The 12103-nt window shown below is 44.9% G+C and overlaps 1 protein-coding gene across 1 annotated transcript in view; it reads right to left on the reverse strand.

The window, feature by feature from the left end:
- LOC128706569 (uncharacterized) overlaps positions 1-12103 on the reverse strand; it is a 516652-nt gene that overhangs the window by 445713 nt on the left and 58836 nt on the right. The gene's annotated exons all lie outside the window — the stretch shown is intronic.

Below are 12103 nucleotides of genomic sequence, written 5' to 3' on the forward strand. Positions count from 1 at the left end.
TAATCCACCACAGAACTGCAGGAGGCCAAGAGGGGAATATGAAGAGAGCAACAGAGCAATGGTGGACACACTTGCTGAGGTGGCAAGAAGAGCTCACTCCAGCAGAGCAAAGTTGCTAGTTATGGGGGATTTCAACCACAGGGAGATTGACTGGGAAAACCTGGAGCCACATGGGGGTCCCGAAACATGGAGAGCCAGGATGTTGGACGTGGTGCTGGAAAACCTCATGCACCAACATGTTAAGGACACTACCAGAGTGAGAGGGGAGGATGAACCAGCAAGATTGGACCTTGTGTTCACCCTGGGCAGCTCAGACATTGAGGACATCAAGTATGAGAGTCCCCTAGGAGCTAGCGACCACGTGGTTCTGTGCTTTGAATACATAGTAGAGCTGCAAGTGGAGAGAATAACAGGAGTTGAATGGGAAAAGCCTGACTATAAAAGAGGAGACTACATAGGGTTGAAGAACTTCCTGCGGGAGGTCCAGTGGGACAGAGAACTGGCAGGAAAGCCAGTATATGAAATGATGGAATATGTAACAACAAAATGCAAGGAGGCAGTGGAAAGGTTTATTCCCAAGGGCAACAGTAACAACGGGAAGACCAGAACGAGCCCCTGGTTTACCCGACGGTGTAAGGAGGCAAAAACAAAGTGCAATAGAGAATGGAAAAAGTACAGAAGGCAGAGAACACACGAAAATAGGGAGATCAGTCGCAGAGCCAGGAATGAGTATGCACAGGTAAGGAGGGAGGCCCAGCGACAGTATGAAAATGACATAGCATCGAGAATCAAGACTGACCCGAAACTGTTGTATAGCCACATCAGGAGAAAGACAACAGTCAAAGGCCAGGTGATCAGATTAAGGACAGAAGGTGGAGAACTCACAAGAAATGATCAGGAGGTATGTGAGGAGCTGAACAGGAGATTTAAGGAAGTTTTTACAGTAGAGACAGGAAGGGCTGTGGGAAGACAGCACAGAAAGGAACATCAAGAGGGAATATACCAACAAGTGTTGGAATACATACGAACAACCAAGGAGGAGGTGAAGAAGCTCCTAAGTGACCTTGACACCTCAAAGGCGATGGGACAGGACATCTCCCCATGGGTCCTTAGAGAAGGAGCAGAGATGCTGTGCGTGCCTCTAACCACAATCTTCAACACATCCCTTGAAACTGGGCAACTACCTGAGAAATGGAAGACAGCTAATGTAGTCCCCATATTTAAGAAAGGAAACAGAAACGAGGCGCTAAACCTGTGTCTCTGACATGTATTGTGTGCAAAGTCATGGAGAAGATTATCAGGAGGAGAGTGGTCGAACACCTGGAAAGGAACAAGATTATAAATGAAAACCAGCATAGGTTCATGGAAGGCAAATAGTGTATCACAAACCTCCTGGAGTTTTATGACAAGGTAACAGAAGTAAGACACGAGAGAGAGGGGTGGGTAGATTGCGTTTTCCTAGACTGCAGGAAGGCCTTTGACACAGTTCCCCACAAGCGATTAGTGCAGAAGCTGGAGGATCAGGCGCATGTAAAAGGGAGGGCACTGCAATGGATCAGGGAATACCTGACAGGGAGGCAGCAACGAGTCATGGTACGTGAAGAGGTATCACAGTGGGCGCCTGTGACGAGCGGGGTCCCACAGGGGTCAGTTCTAGGACCAGTGCTATTTTTGATATATGTGAACGACATGATGGAAGGAATAGACTCTGAAGTGTCCCTGTTTGCAGATGATGTGAAGTTAATGAGAAGAATTAAATCGGATGAGGATGAGGCAGGACTGCAGAGAGACCTGGACAGGCTGGACATGTGGTCCAGTAACTGGCTTCTCGAATTCAATCCAGCCAAATGCAAAGTCATGAAGATTGGGGAGGGGCAAAGAAGACCGCAGACAGAGTATAGGCTAGGTGGACAAAGACTACAGACCTCACTCAGGGAGAAAGACCTTGGGGTGACCATAACACCGAGCACATCACCGGAAGCACACATCAACCAAATAACTGCTGCAGCATACGGGCGCCTGGCAAACCTGAGAATAGCGTTCCGATACCTTAATAAGGAATCGTTCAAGACACTGTACACTGTGTATGTTAGGCCCATACTGGAGTATGCAGCACCAGTCTGGAACCCACACCTGGTCAAGCACGTCAAGAAGTTAGAGAAAGTACAAAGGTTTGCAACAAGGCTAGTCCCAGACCTCAGGGGAATGTCGTACGAGGAAAGGTTGAGGGAAATCGGACTGACTACAATGGAGGACAGAAGGGTCAGGGGAGACATGATAACGACATACAAGATACTGCGGGGAATGGACAAGATGGACAGAGATAGGATGTTCCAGAGAGGGGACACAGGGACAAGGGGGTCACAACTGGAAGCTGAAGACTCAGACGAGTCACAGGGACGTTAGGAAGTATTTCTTCAGTCATAGAGTTGTCAGGAAGTGGAATAGCCTAGCAAGTGAAGTAGTGGAGGCAGGAACCATACATAGTTTTAAGAAGAGGTATGATACAGCTCAGGAAGCAGAGAGAGGACCTAGTAGCGATCAGTGAAGAGGCGGGGCCAGGAGCTGAGTATCGACCCCTGCAACCACAATTAGGTGAGTACAATTAGGTGAGTACACACACACACATCGTACGGAGAACATCCCCTGAGGCTCACATCAACTAAATAACTGCTGCAGCACATGGGTCCCTGGCAACATAAGAATAGCGTCTCGACACTTGAGTAAGAAGCCATTCAAGACACTGTACATCGTGTACGTCAGGCCCATATTGGAGTATGCAGCAACTGTATGGATTCCACACCTGGTCAAGCAATTCAAGAAATTAGAAAAAGTGCAAAAGTCTGCAACAAACTAGTCCCAAAGCTAAAGTTAGGGAAACTCAACCTGACAACATTGGAAGAAGGAGAGACAGAGGGGATATAATAACCACAGATAAAATACTGAGGGAAAGTGACAAGGTGGATAGGGCTAGAATGTTTCTGAGATGTGACACAGCAACAAGCGGTCACAACTGGAAGTTGAAAACTCAGATGAGTCACAGGGATGTTAGGAAGTACGTACTTCTTCAATCACAGAGTTGTCAGAAAGTGGAAGTCTGGAGAGTGGTGTAGTCTACCTGGAGGTTATTCCGGGGATCAATGCCCCCGCGGCCCGATTCATGACCAGGCCTCCCGGTGGATCAGGGCCTGATTAACTAGGCTGTTACTGCTGGCCGCACGCAGTCCAACGTACGGACCATAGCCCGGCTGATCCGGCACACAATTTAGGTATCTGTCCGGCTCCCTCTTGAAGACAACCAGGGGTCTATTAGTAATTCCCCTTATGGCTGGTGGGATGCTGTTGAACAGTCTTGGGCCCCGGACACTTTCTGTGCTTTCTCTTAGTGTTCTAATGGCACCCCAACTTTTCATTGGGGGTATATTGCATCGCCTGGCAAGTATTTTGCTTTCGTAGGGAGTAATTTCAGTGTGCAGATTAGGAACCAGTCCCTCTAGGATTTTCCAGGTGTAGATTATGACACATCTCTCTCGCCTGCGCTCTCGTGAGTACAAGTCAAGTGCTTCCAAGCATTCCCAGTAGTTAAGATGTTTGATTGAACTTGTACGTGCAGTAACGGTTCTCTGTACATTCTCTTCGTCTGCGATTTCACCTGCATTGAATGGAGATGTTAATGTACAGCAGTATTCCAGCCTAGAGAGTACAAGTGAAATGAAAAGGATCATCACTGGCTTGGCATCACCTGTTTTGAATGTTCTCATTATCCATCCTATCATTTTCCTCGCAGATGTGGTAGTGGCATTGTTGTGATCCTTGAAGGTGAGATCCTCAGACATTACCACTCCCAAGTCCTTCACATTACTTTTCCTGTTTGTGTGATTAGAGTTTGTAGTATGCTCAGTTCTAGCTATTATTTTCTCCGGTTTTCCATAACGGAGTAGTTGGAATTTGTCTTCATTGAACATCATATTGTTCTCTGTTGCCCATTGGAAAACTTGATTTACATCTTCTTGGAGATTTACCGTGTCCTCAATGGATGACACTCTCATGCAGATCCTAGTATCGTCTGCAAAGGATGATACAGTGCTGTGGTTTACATCTCTGTCTATGTCTGATATGAGAATGAGGAACAGGATAGGTATGAGTACTGTGCTTTATGACAGCTTCCGATTTAACTTTGTGTTCAATTGGTTAGAAAGTTGAAGATCCATCTGCCCACTTTAAAGTGACAGTTATCCCTTTAGCACGCATTTTGTATACTATTACACCATAATCGCACTTGTCAAAGGCTTTTGCAAAATCTGTGTATACTAAATCTGCATTCTGTTTGTTTTCCAGTGCATCCAAGACCATATTATAGTGGTCCAGTAGTTGCGAGAGGCAGGAGCGACTGGATTGTGCAACTGTTGGGAATTCAAGTGGTTTGAAATCCTGCTTCTTAGAACTCTTTCAAAGATTTTTATGTGGGATATTAGAGCTATTGGTCTATAGTTCTTGGCTATTGCTTTGTTGTCACTTCTATGGAGTGGGGCTATATCCGTTGCTTTTAGTGACAGTGGAATCTCACCTGTGTCTATGCTCCTTCTCCATAGCATACCTAGAGCCCGCAAAAGGGGTTTCGTGCAGTTCTTATTGAACACAGAGTTCCACGAGTCTGGGCCTGGGGCTGAGTGCATGGGTATGTTGTCAATGGCTTCCTCAAAGTCTAGTGGAGTTAGGGTTACATCAGAAATTTGGCATACATTCACAGGGTTTCGAGGCTCATTCATGAAAAAATTATTTGGATTGTTGATCTTCAGACTGGTTAGTGGCTCGCTGAACACAGTCATATTGAGATTTCAGTTTCTCACTCATTTTTTTTGTTGTCATCTGTGTAAGTCCCATCTTGCCTGAGCGAGGGACTGATACTAGATGTGGTATTTGTCTTGTTTTTGGCATATGAAAAGAAGTATTTTGAATTTCTTTCAATTTCACTGATCGTTTTAAGCTCCTCTTGTCTCTCCTGGATCCTGTATGAGTCCTTTAACTTAAGCTCAGTATTTTCCACTTCCCTGGTTAGCGCTTCCTTCCGTGTTTCAGATAATCTAACCTTCTTGAGGGGGATCGGTGATTCTTCGCCTTCTCCTGTACAGGGTCTCTCTCTCTCTCTCTCTCCAGTTTACTACTTCTCTTCTTTTTTCTTAGGGGAATATACCTTGAACATACTTCAGCTGCCAGGAAGTTGATCTTTTCAAGGCACTGGTTAGGATCCATGTAATTTAAGATATCTTCCCAACATGTTTCATTTAGGACATGGTTTACCTGGTCCCAGTTGATGTTCTTGTTGTTGAAGTTGAATTTGGTGAAGACACCGTCGTTGCTGTATGCATTTTGCTGATCAAGATCCCTGTGCATGTAAGTCTGGACTTGTGATCTGAATTAGTTGTTTTTTATATTATGTTTCTTACCAGGTCCTCATTATTTGTGAAAATAAGGTCCAGTCTTGTTGGCTCCACTATCTGCTGACTTAGTGTTTGTTGCAGAAATTCAGCAGTTCATGTGTGTGTGATTTTTCACCTGAGCTGCCTCCAGGGATTATTTCTACGTTATTTGCTACATTCATACATTTTGTATGTCTTAGATTTAAATCACCAGCAGCAAGATGTTTGGTGCTGAGGCTGTTAAGTTTTCCAGACGGTAGTCAATTTTCAATAACTGTTCCTTGAACTGTTGGGAAAGTTGCATCTGATGGCTTATATAGAACAATGACTAAGTTTTGGTTTTCGATTTATATTGTTAGAACTTCAACTACATAATTTGTGGTGTTCAGCATCTCAGTGCAAATGAGCGACTCTGACATACAGATTAACCATCCCCCCTCTTCTTTCTATCGCATCTAAAAAAGTTGTATCCAGTTATCCATATTTCATTGTCAAAGTGATCTTTTGTGTGAGTCTCTGTGAAGGCTGCAAACATTGCATTAGACTCCTCTAGAAGTCCACTGATGAAAGGTATTGTTGTTGGTGGATGGTTAAAGGCCCTGTATATTAGCAAATATAAATGAAGTGTTGGGTGTTTGTTGGAGGGATTTTGTTAGAATTAGTAGTCGTTGTTCTGGAGGGCCATGAGGGGCCACTGGCTGCGCCTCCAGTCCAACAAGGCTCCAAAGTGGGTGACTATTTTGGTTATTTCTTTCCATTTTCTTTCTTCGTTTCCTACCACTAAAAAAATCACTTTAGTGGAGTTGTCGTAACTATGGTTTGTTTTAAGGGGCCTGTACCACCTGTCCCCTTTTAAGTGGTATGTGGGGCAGTTGGTGATGTAACATTGTTTTTTGAGGACTGAAGAGTGGCAAATCTCAGGGTGGAAGAATTTACAAAAGGAAGAACGATGCACACCTTTATACAGGAGGTCGCTGCATTTTTTTGGGATGCTCAAAGTTGCATGTCCCATTTGTTTTTACCGATATTCCATGCTTACAGATGCCCCAAGCATAGAATTTGCACCATTTTGCTTTTGGTTGGATAAAATTCATGGTGGATGTACTCCCAATTTGTGCAGATCCTACAACTGCACTACAGTCTTCAATAGCCAAGCCAGAAACATCGCCATCTGTTTTCAGAAAGCCAACACTTTCCCAAGGAAGAAGACTACTCCTCTACTATATCTGCAATAGGGGCTAAGGCTGTAGATCCATACACAGCTTTAAGACGAGGTACGATAAGGCTCATGGAGCAGGGAGTGTGTGGACCCAGTAGCAACCAGCGAAGAGGCGGGGCCAGGAACTATGAATCGACCCCTGCAACTACAAACAGGTGAGTATACACACACACACACACACACACTGGAGCCAGGAGCTATGAATCGATCCCTGCAACCGCAATTACGTGAGTACACACATACACACAGCAGAAGTTTGGAACCCCACACCTGGTCAAGCACGTCATGAAATTAGATAAAGTGCAAAGGTTTGCAACAAGACTAGTCCCAGAGCTAAGGGGATTGTCCTACGAGGAGAGGTTAAGGGAAATCGACCTGACGTCACTGGAGGACAGGAGAGAGAAGGGGTTGGGGGACATGATAACGACATATAAAATACTGAGAGGTGGACAGAGCCAGCATGTTCCAGAGATAGGACACAGCAACAAGGGGTCACAACTGAAAGTTAAAGACTCCGATGAATGAGTCTTCAACTTCCAGGAAGTGGAAGTCTGGATAGTGATGTAGTGGAGGCAGGATCCATACGTTGCTTTAAGAAAAGGAATGATGAAGCTCATGGAGCAGGGAGAGAGAGGACCTGGAGGTTACCTGGAGGTTATTCTGGGGATCAACGCCCCCGCGGCCCGGTCCATGACCAGGCCTCCCGATGGATCAGGGACTGATCAACTAGGCTGTTACTGCTGGCCGCACGCAGTCCAACGTACGAGCCACAGCCCGGCTGATCCGGCACTGACTTTAGGTATCTGTCCAGCTCTCTCTTGAAGGCAACCAGGGGTTTATTGGCAATTCCCCTAATGCTTGATGGGAGGCTGTTGAACAGTTTTGGGCCCCGGACACTTATGGTGTTTTCTCTTAGTGTACCAATGGCGCCCCTACTTTTTATTGGGGGCATTTTGCATCGCCTGCCCAGTCTTTTACTTTCGTAGGGAGTGATTTCTGTGTGCAGATTTGGGACCATTCCTTCCAAGATTTTCCAAGTGTAGATTATGATATATCTCTCCCTCCTGCGTTCCAACGAGTACAAGTCAAGTGCTTCCAAGCGTTCCCAGTCGTTAAGGTGCTTGACAGAACTTATACGTGCAGTAAAGGATCTCTGTACACTCTCTAGATCTGCGATTTCACCTGCTTTGAATGGAGATGTTAATGTACAGCAGTATTCCAGCCTAGAGAGAACAAGTGATTTGAAAAGGATCATCATGGGCTTGGCATCTCTCGTTTTGAAAGTTCTCATTATCCATCCTATCATTTTCTTTGCACGTGCGATCGTGGCACTGTTGTGATCCTTGAAAGTGAGATCCTCAGACATTACTACTCCCAGGTCCCTTACATTATTTTTCCGCTCTATTGTATGGCCGGAGTCAGTAGTATACTCTGTTCTAGTTATTATCTCCTCCAGTTTTCCATAACGGAGTAGTTGGAATTTGTCCTCATTGAACATCATATTGTTTACCGTTGCCCACTGGAAAACTTTGTTTATATCTTCTTGGAGGTTAACCGCGTCCTCAGCAGATGACAGCCTCATGCAGATCCTAGTATCATCCGCAAAGGATGATACGGTGCTGTGGTGTATATCTCTGTTTATGTCTGATATGAGGATAAGGAATAAGATGGGGGCGAGTACTGTGCCTTGTGGAACAGAGCTCTTCACTATGGCAGCCTCCGATTTAACTCTGTTGACCACTACTCTTTGTGTTCGATTTGTCAGGAAGTTGGAGATCCATCTCCCCACTTTCCCAGTTATTCCTTTAGCACGTATTTTATGGGCTATTACGCCATGATCACATTTGTCAAATGCTTTTGCAAAGTCTGTGTATATTACATCTGCATTCTGATTTTCTTCCAGTGCATCCAAGGCCATGTCATAGTGATCCAGTAGTTGTGAGAGGCAGGAGCGACCTGCCCTGAACCCATGTTGCCCTGGATTGTGCAGATTTTGGGAATCCTGCTTCTTAGCACTCTTTGAAAGATTTTTATGATGTGGGACGTCAGAGCTATTGGTCTATAGTTCTTAGCTAATGCTTTGCTGCCACCTTTATGGAGTGGGGCTATATCCTTTGTTTTAAGTGACTGTGGAATTTCACCCATGTCCAAGCTCCTCCTCCATAGTGTACTTAGGGCACGCGAGAGGGGTTTCTTGCAGTTCTTAATGAAAACAGAGTTCCACGAGTCTGGGCCCGGGGCTGAGTGCATAGGCATGTTGTCAATGACTTTTTCGAAATCTATCGGAGTTAGGGTAATGTCGGAAATCTGGCATACATTTATGGAGTTTTGAGGCTCATTCATGAAGAAATCATTTGGGTCGTCGATCCTCAGACCGATTAGTGGTTCACTAAACACACAGTCGTACTGGGATTTCAATATTTCACTCATTTCCTTGTTGTCATCTGTGTAAGTCCCATCCTGTCTGAGTAAGGGCCCGATACTAGATGTGGTATTTGTCTTGTTTTTGGCATATGAAAAGAAATATTTTGAATTTCTTTCAATTTCACTTATAGCTTTAAGCTCCTCCTGCCTCTCCTGGTTCCTGTAAGAGTCATTTAGCTTAAGTTCGATAGTTTCCACTTCCCTGGTCAGCGCCTCCTTTCGTGTATCAGATATTCTAGCACTCCTGAGGAGCTCAGTGACTCTTCGTCGTCTTCTGTAGAGGGAGCGTCTTTTTCTCTCCAGTTTACTCCTGCTCTTCTTCTTTCTTAGGGGAATATGCCTAGAACATGCTTCGGCTACCAGGAAGTTGATCCTTTCAAGGCACTGGTTTGGATCCATGTCATTTAAGACATCTTCCCAACATGTTTCGTTTAGGACATGGTTTACCTGGTCCCAGTTGATGTTCTTGTTGTTGAAATTGTATTTTGTGAAGACACCTTCACAGGTACATGCATTCTGCTGTTCAGGACCCCTATGCATGTACGTCTGGACTTCGATTAGATTGTGATCGGAATTAGTTGTTTTTGATATTCTTATGTCTCTTATCAGGTCCTCATTATTTGTGAAGATAAGGTCAAGTGTGTTTTCTAGTCTTGTTGGCTCCACTATCTGCTGGCTTAAGGTGTGTTTTTCGCAGAGACTTAGTAGCTCATGTGTGTGTGACCTTTCATCTGTGCTACCTCCGGGGATTGTTTCAGCTATAACATTATTTGCTACATTCTTCCATTTTGTATGCCTTAGGTTGAAATCACCAAGCAGTAAGATGTTTGGGGATGGAGCTGGAAGGTTTTCCAAACAGTAATCGATTTTCAGTAGCTGTTCCTTGAACTGTTGTGAGGTTGCATCTGGTGGCTTGTATACAACCACAATGACTAGGTTTTGGTTCTCGATCTTTATTGATAGAACTTCAACTACCTCATTTGTGGTGTTCAGCAACTCCGTGCAGATAAGGGACTCTTTGACATACAGGCCAACCCCCCCTTGTTGCCTGTTTTTTCTGTCGCATCTAAAAAGTTTGTAACCACTTATCCATATTTCACTGTCAAAGTGATCTTTTGTGTGAGTCTCTGTGAAGGCTGCAAACATTGCATTAGACTCCACTAGAAGTCCACTGATAAAAGGTATTTTGTTGTTGGTGGATGGCTTAAGGCCCTGTATATTAGCAAATATGAACGAGGTTGTATTCTGTGTTTGTTGGGGGGATTTTGTTATTGGCATCAGTAGTTGTAATTCTGGAGGGCCATGGGTGGCCACTGGCTGCGCCTCCAGTCCAACAAGGCTCCAAGGTGGTGGACTATTTTTATTTCCTTCCATTTTCTTTTTTCGTTTCCTGCCACTAAAAAATCACCTGGAGTTGGGTTGTCGTAGCTACTATTGTTTGTCTTGTGGGGTCTGTGCCTCCTGGTCCCTTTTAGATGGTATGCAGGGCACTCGATGTTGTAACACTGCTTCTGGAGGACCGAGGAGTGGCACATTTTTGGGTGAAAGAAAGTACAGGAAGAAGAACGACACACTCCTTTAGACAGGAGGTCGCTACATTTTTTGGGATGGTCAAAGTTGCATGTCCCATTTTTTTCCCCTGTTATTCCATGCTTACAGATGCCCCAAGCATAATATTTGCACAAATTCACCTTTGGTTGAGAATTGTTGGGAGGTGTGTTATCAATTTCTGCAGGTTCTGGGACTGCACTATAATCCTCAGTATCCAAGCCAAGGCCACCCCATCCTGGATCCATCTACTTTCCCCAGTAGAGGAAGAAGGAGGAGACTCCTCTCCAACATCTGTACTGTGGGCCACGGTCTTGTGCAATGATGGTTGTATATTTACTGTTTTTGTGGTGGTTTGGGTAGTGTCCCTAGGAGAGTCTGGGCTGGCAGTAAGGCTGGGGGCTGGGTCTGGGTCAGCACTGGGGCTGGGGGGTGGGGCTGGGTCTGGGTCAGCAGCTGGGCCTGGGCCAGCACCAGCACTGTGGGTATTGGTGCTATGCCTGGGGGAGCCTGGGCCAGCACCAGCACTGTGGGTATTAGTGCTATGACTGGGGGATGGGTCTGGTTTAGCACTACGTGGGTGACTAGACAGTTTCGAGTCATCTGTTGTGGTATGGACATTCTGCATTTTTTGATACACTATCTCTTTCTCCCATGTTTTATATATTTTTGGTAGACTATCCAAGAGGTCATCTTTGTTTTCTTGATTATTTTTATCATTTATTACTCTCCTTAGTACCTTTCTGATACCTGCCCAAAGTTCTACATCTTTATTGCACAACCAGAAGCACCTTGCTAGTTCGAGGTCATTTTTTGAGGCTGTATTTAGTCTAGTACAAGAGATATGGTGTTTGGAAGAGCATAGGTTGCATGTGATTCTGGATTTCCTTCCAAGGATTTTTTTACATGTCCCACAGATATGCTGTGCTGACATCCTGTCTGTATCCTACTACACTGTATGCCACTGAAGAAAACTGATTTCCACTTTACCTTTCTCTTGCTGGTGCCAGTAATATGCAAGATGTATTTATACAAACCAAGTTTGCAGTATGTGGGTGGTGGTGTAGGGTGGGTGGTGGGTGGTGGTGCAGGGTGGGTGGTGGGTGTAGGGTGGGTGGTGGTGCAGGGTGGGTGGTGGTGCAGGGTGGGTGGTGGGTGCAGGGTGGGTGTGAGCTGGCAGACTTGCCCACACTGCCACACTTCACTATTATTTTTTTTTATTACTATTATTATTATTATTACTATTTAAATTCCTTTTATGTAGTGCTGTACACTGTTTATCTCAAGGATGTACACTGTATTCTTTCAAATTACACTTTTCACTGCGTTATACTGGGATCATTGTTTTATTGTTTACAGAGGCCTACGCTAACTTCCCCCTACACTTCTAAGGAAAAGATTATTTCCTGTTTAGTAGAGGTAACGGTTGTATGCTCAATTTATGTATGCTGTGATTCCCTGCACCTCAATGCTACCATCACTCGTTTCATAT

The sequence above is a fragment of the Cherax quadricarinatus genome, chromosome 2 (assembly GCF_038502225.1).
Source record: "Cherax quadricarinatus isolate ZL_2023a chromosome 2, ASM3850222v1, whole genome shotgun sequence".
NCBI lineage: Eukaryota > Metazoa > Arthropoda > Malacostraca > Decapoda > Parastacidae > Cherax > Cherax quadricarinatus.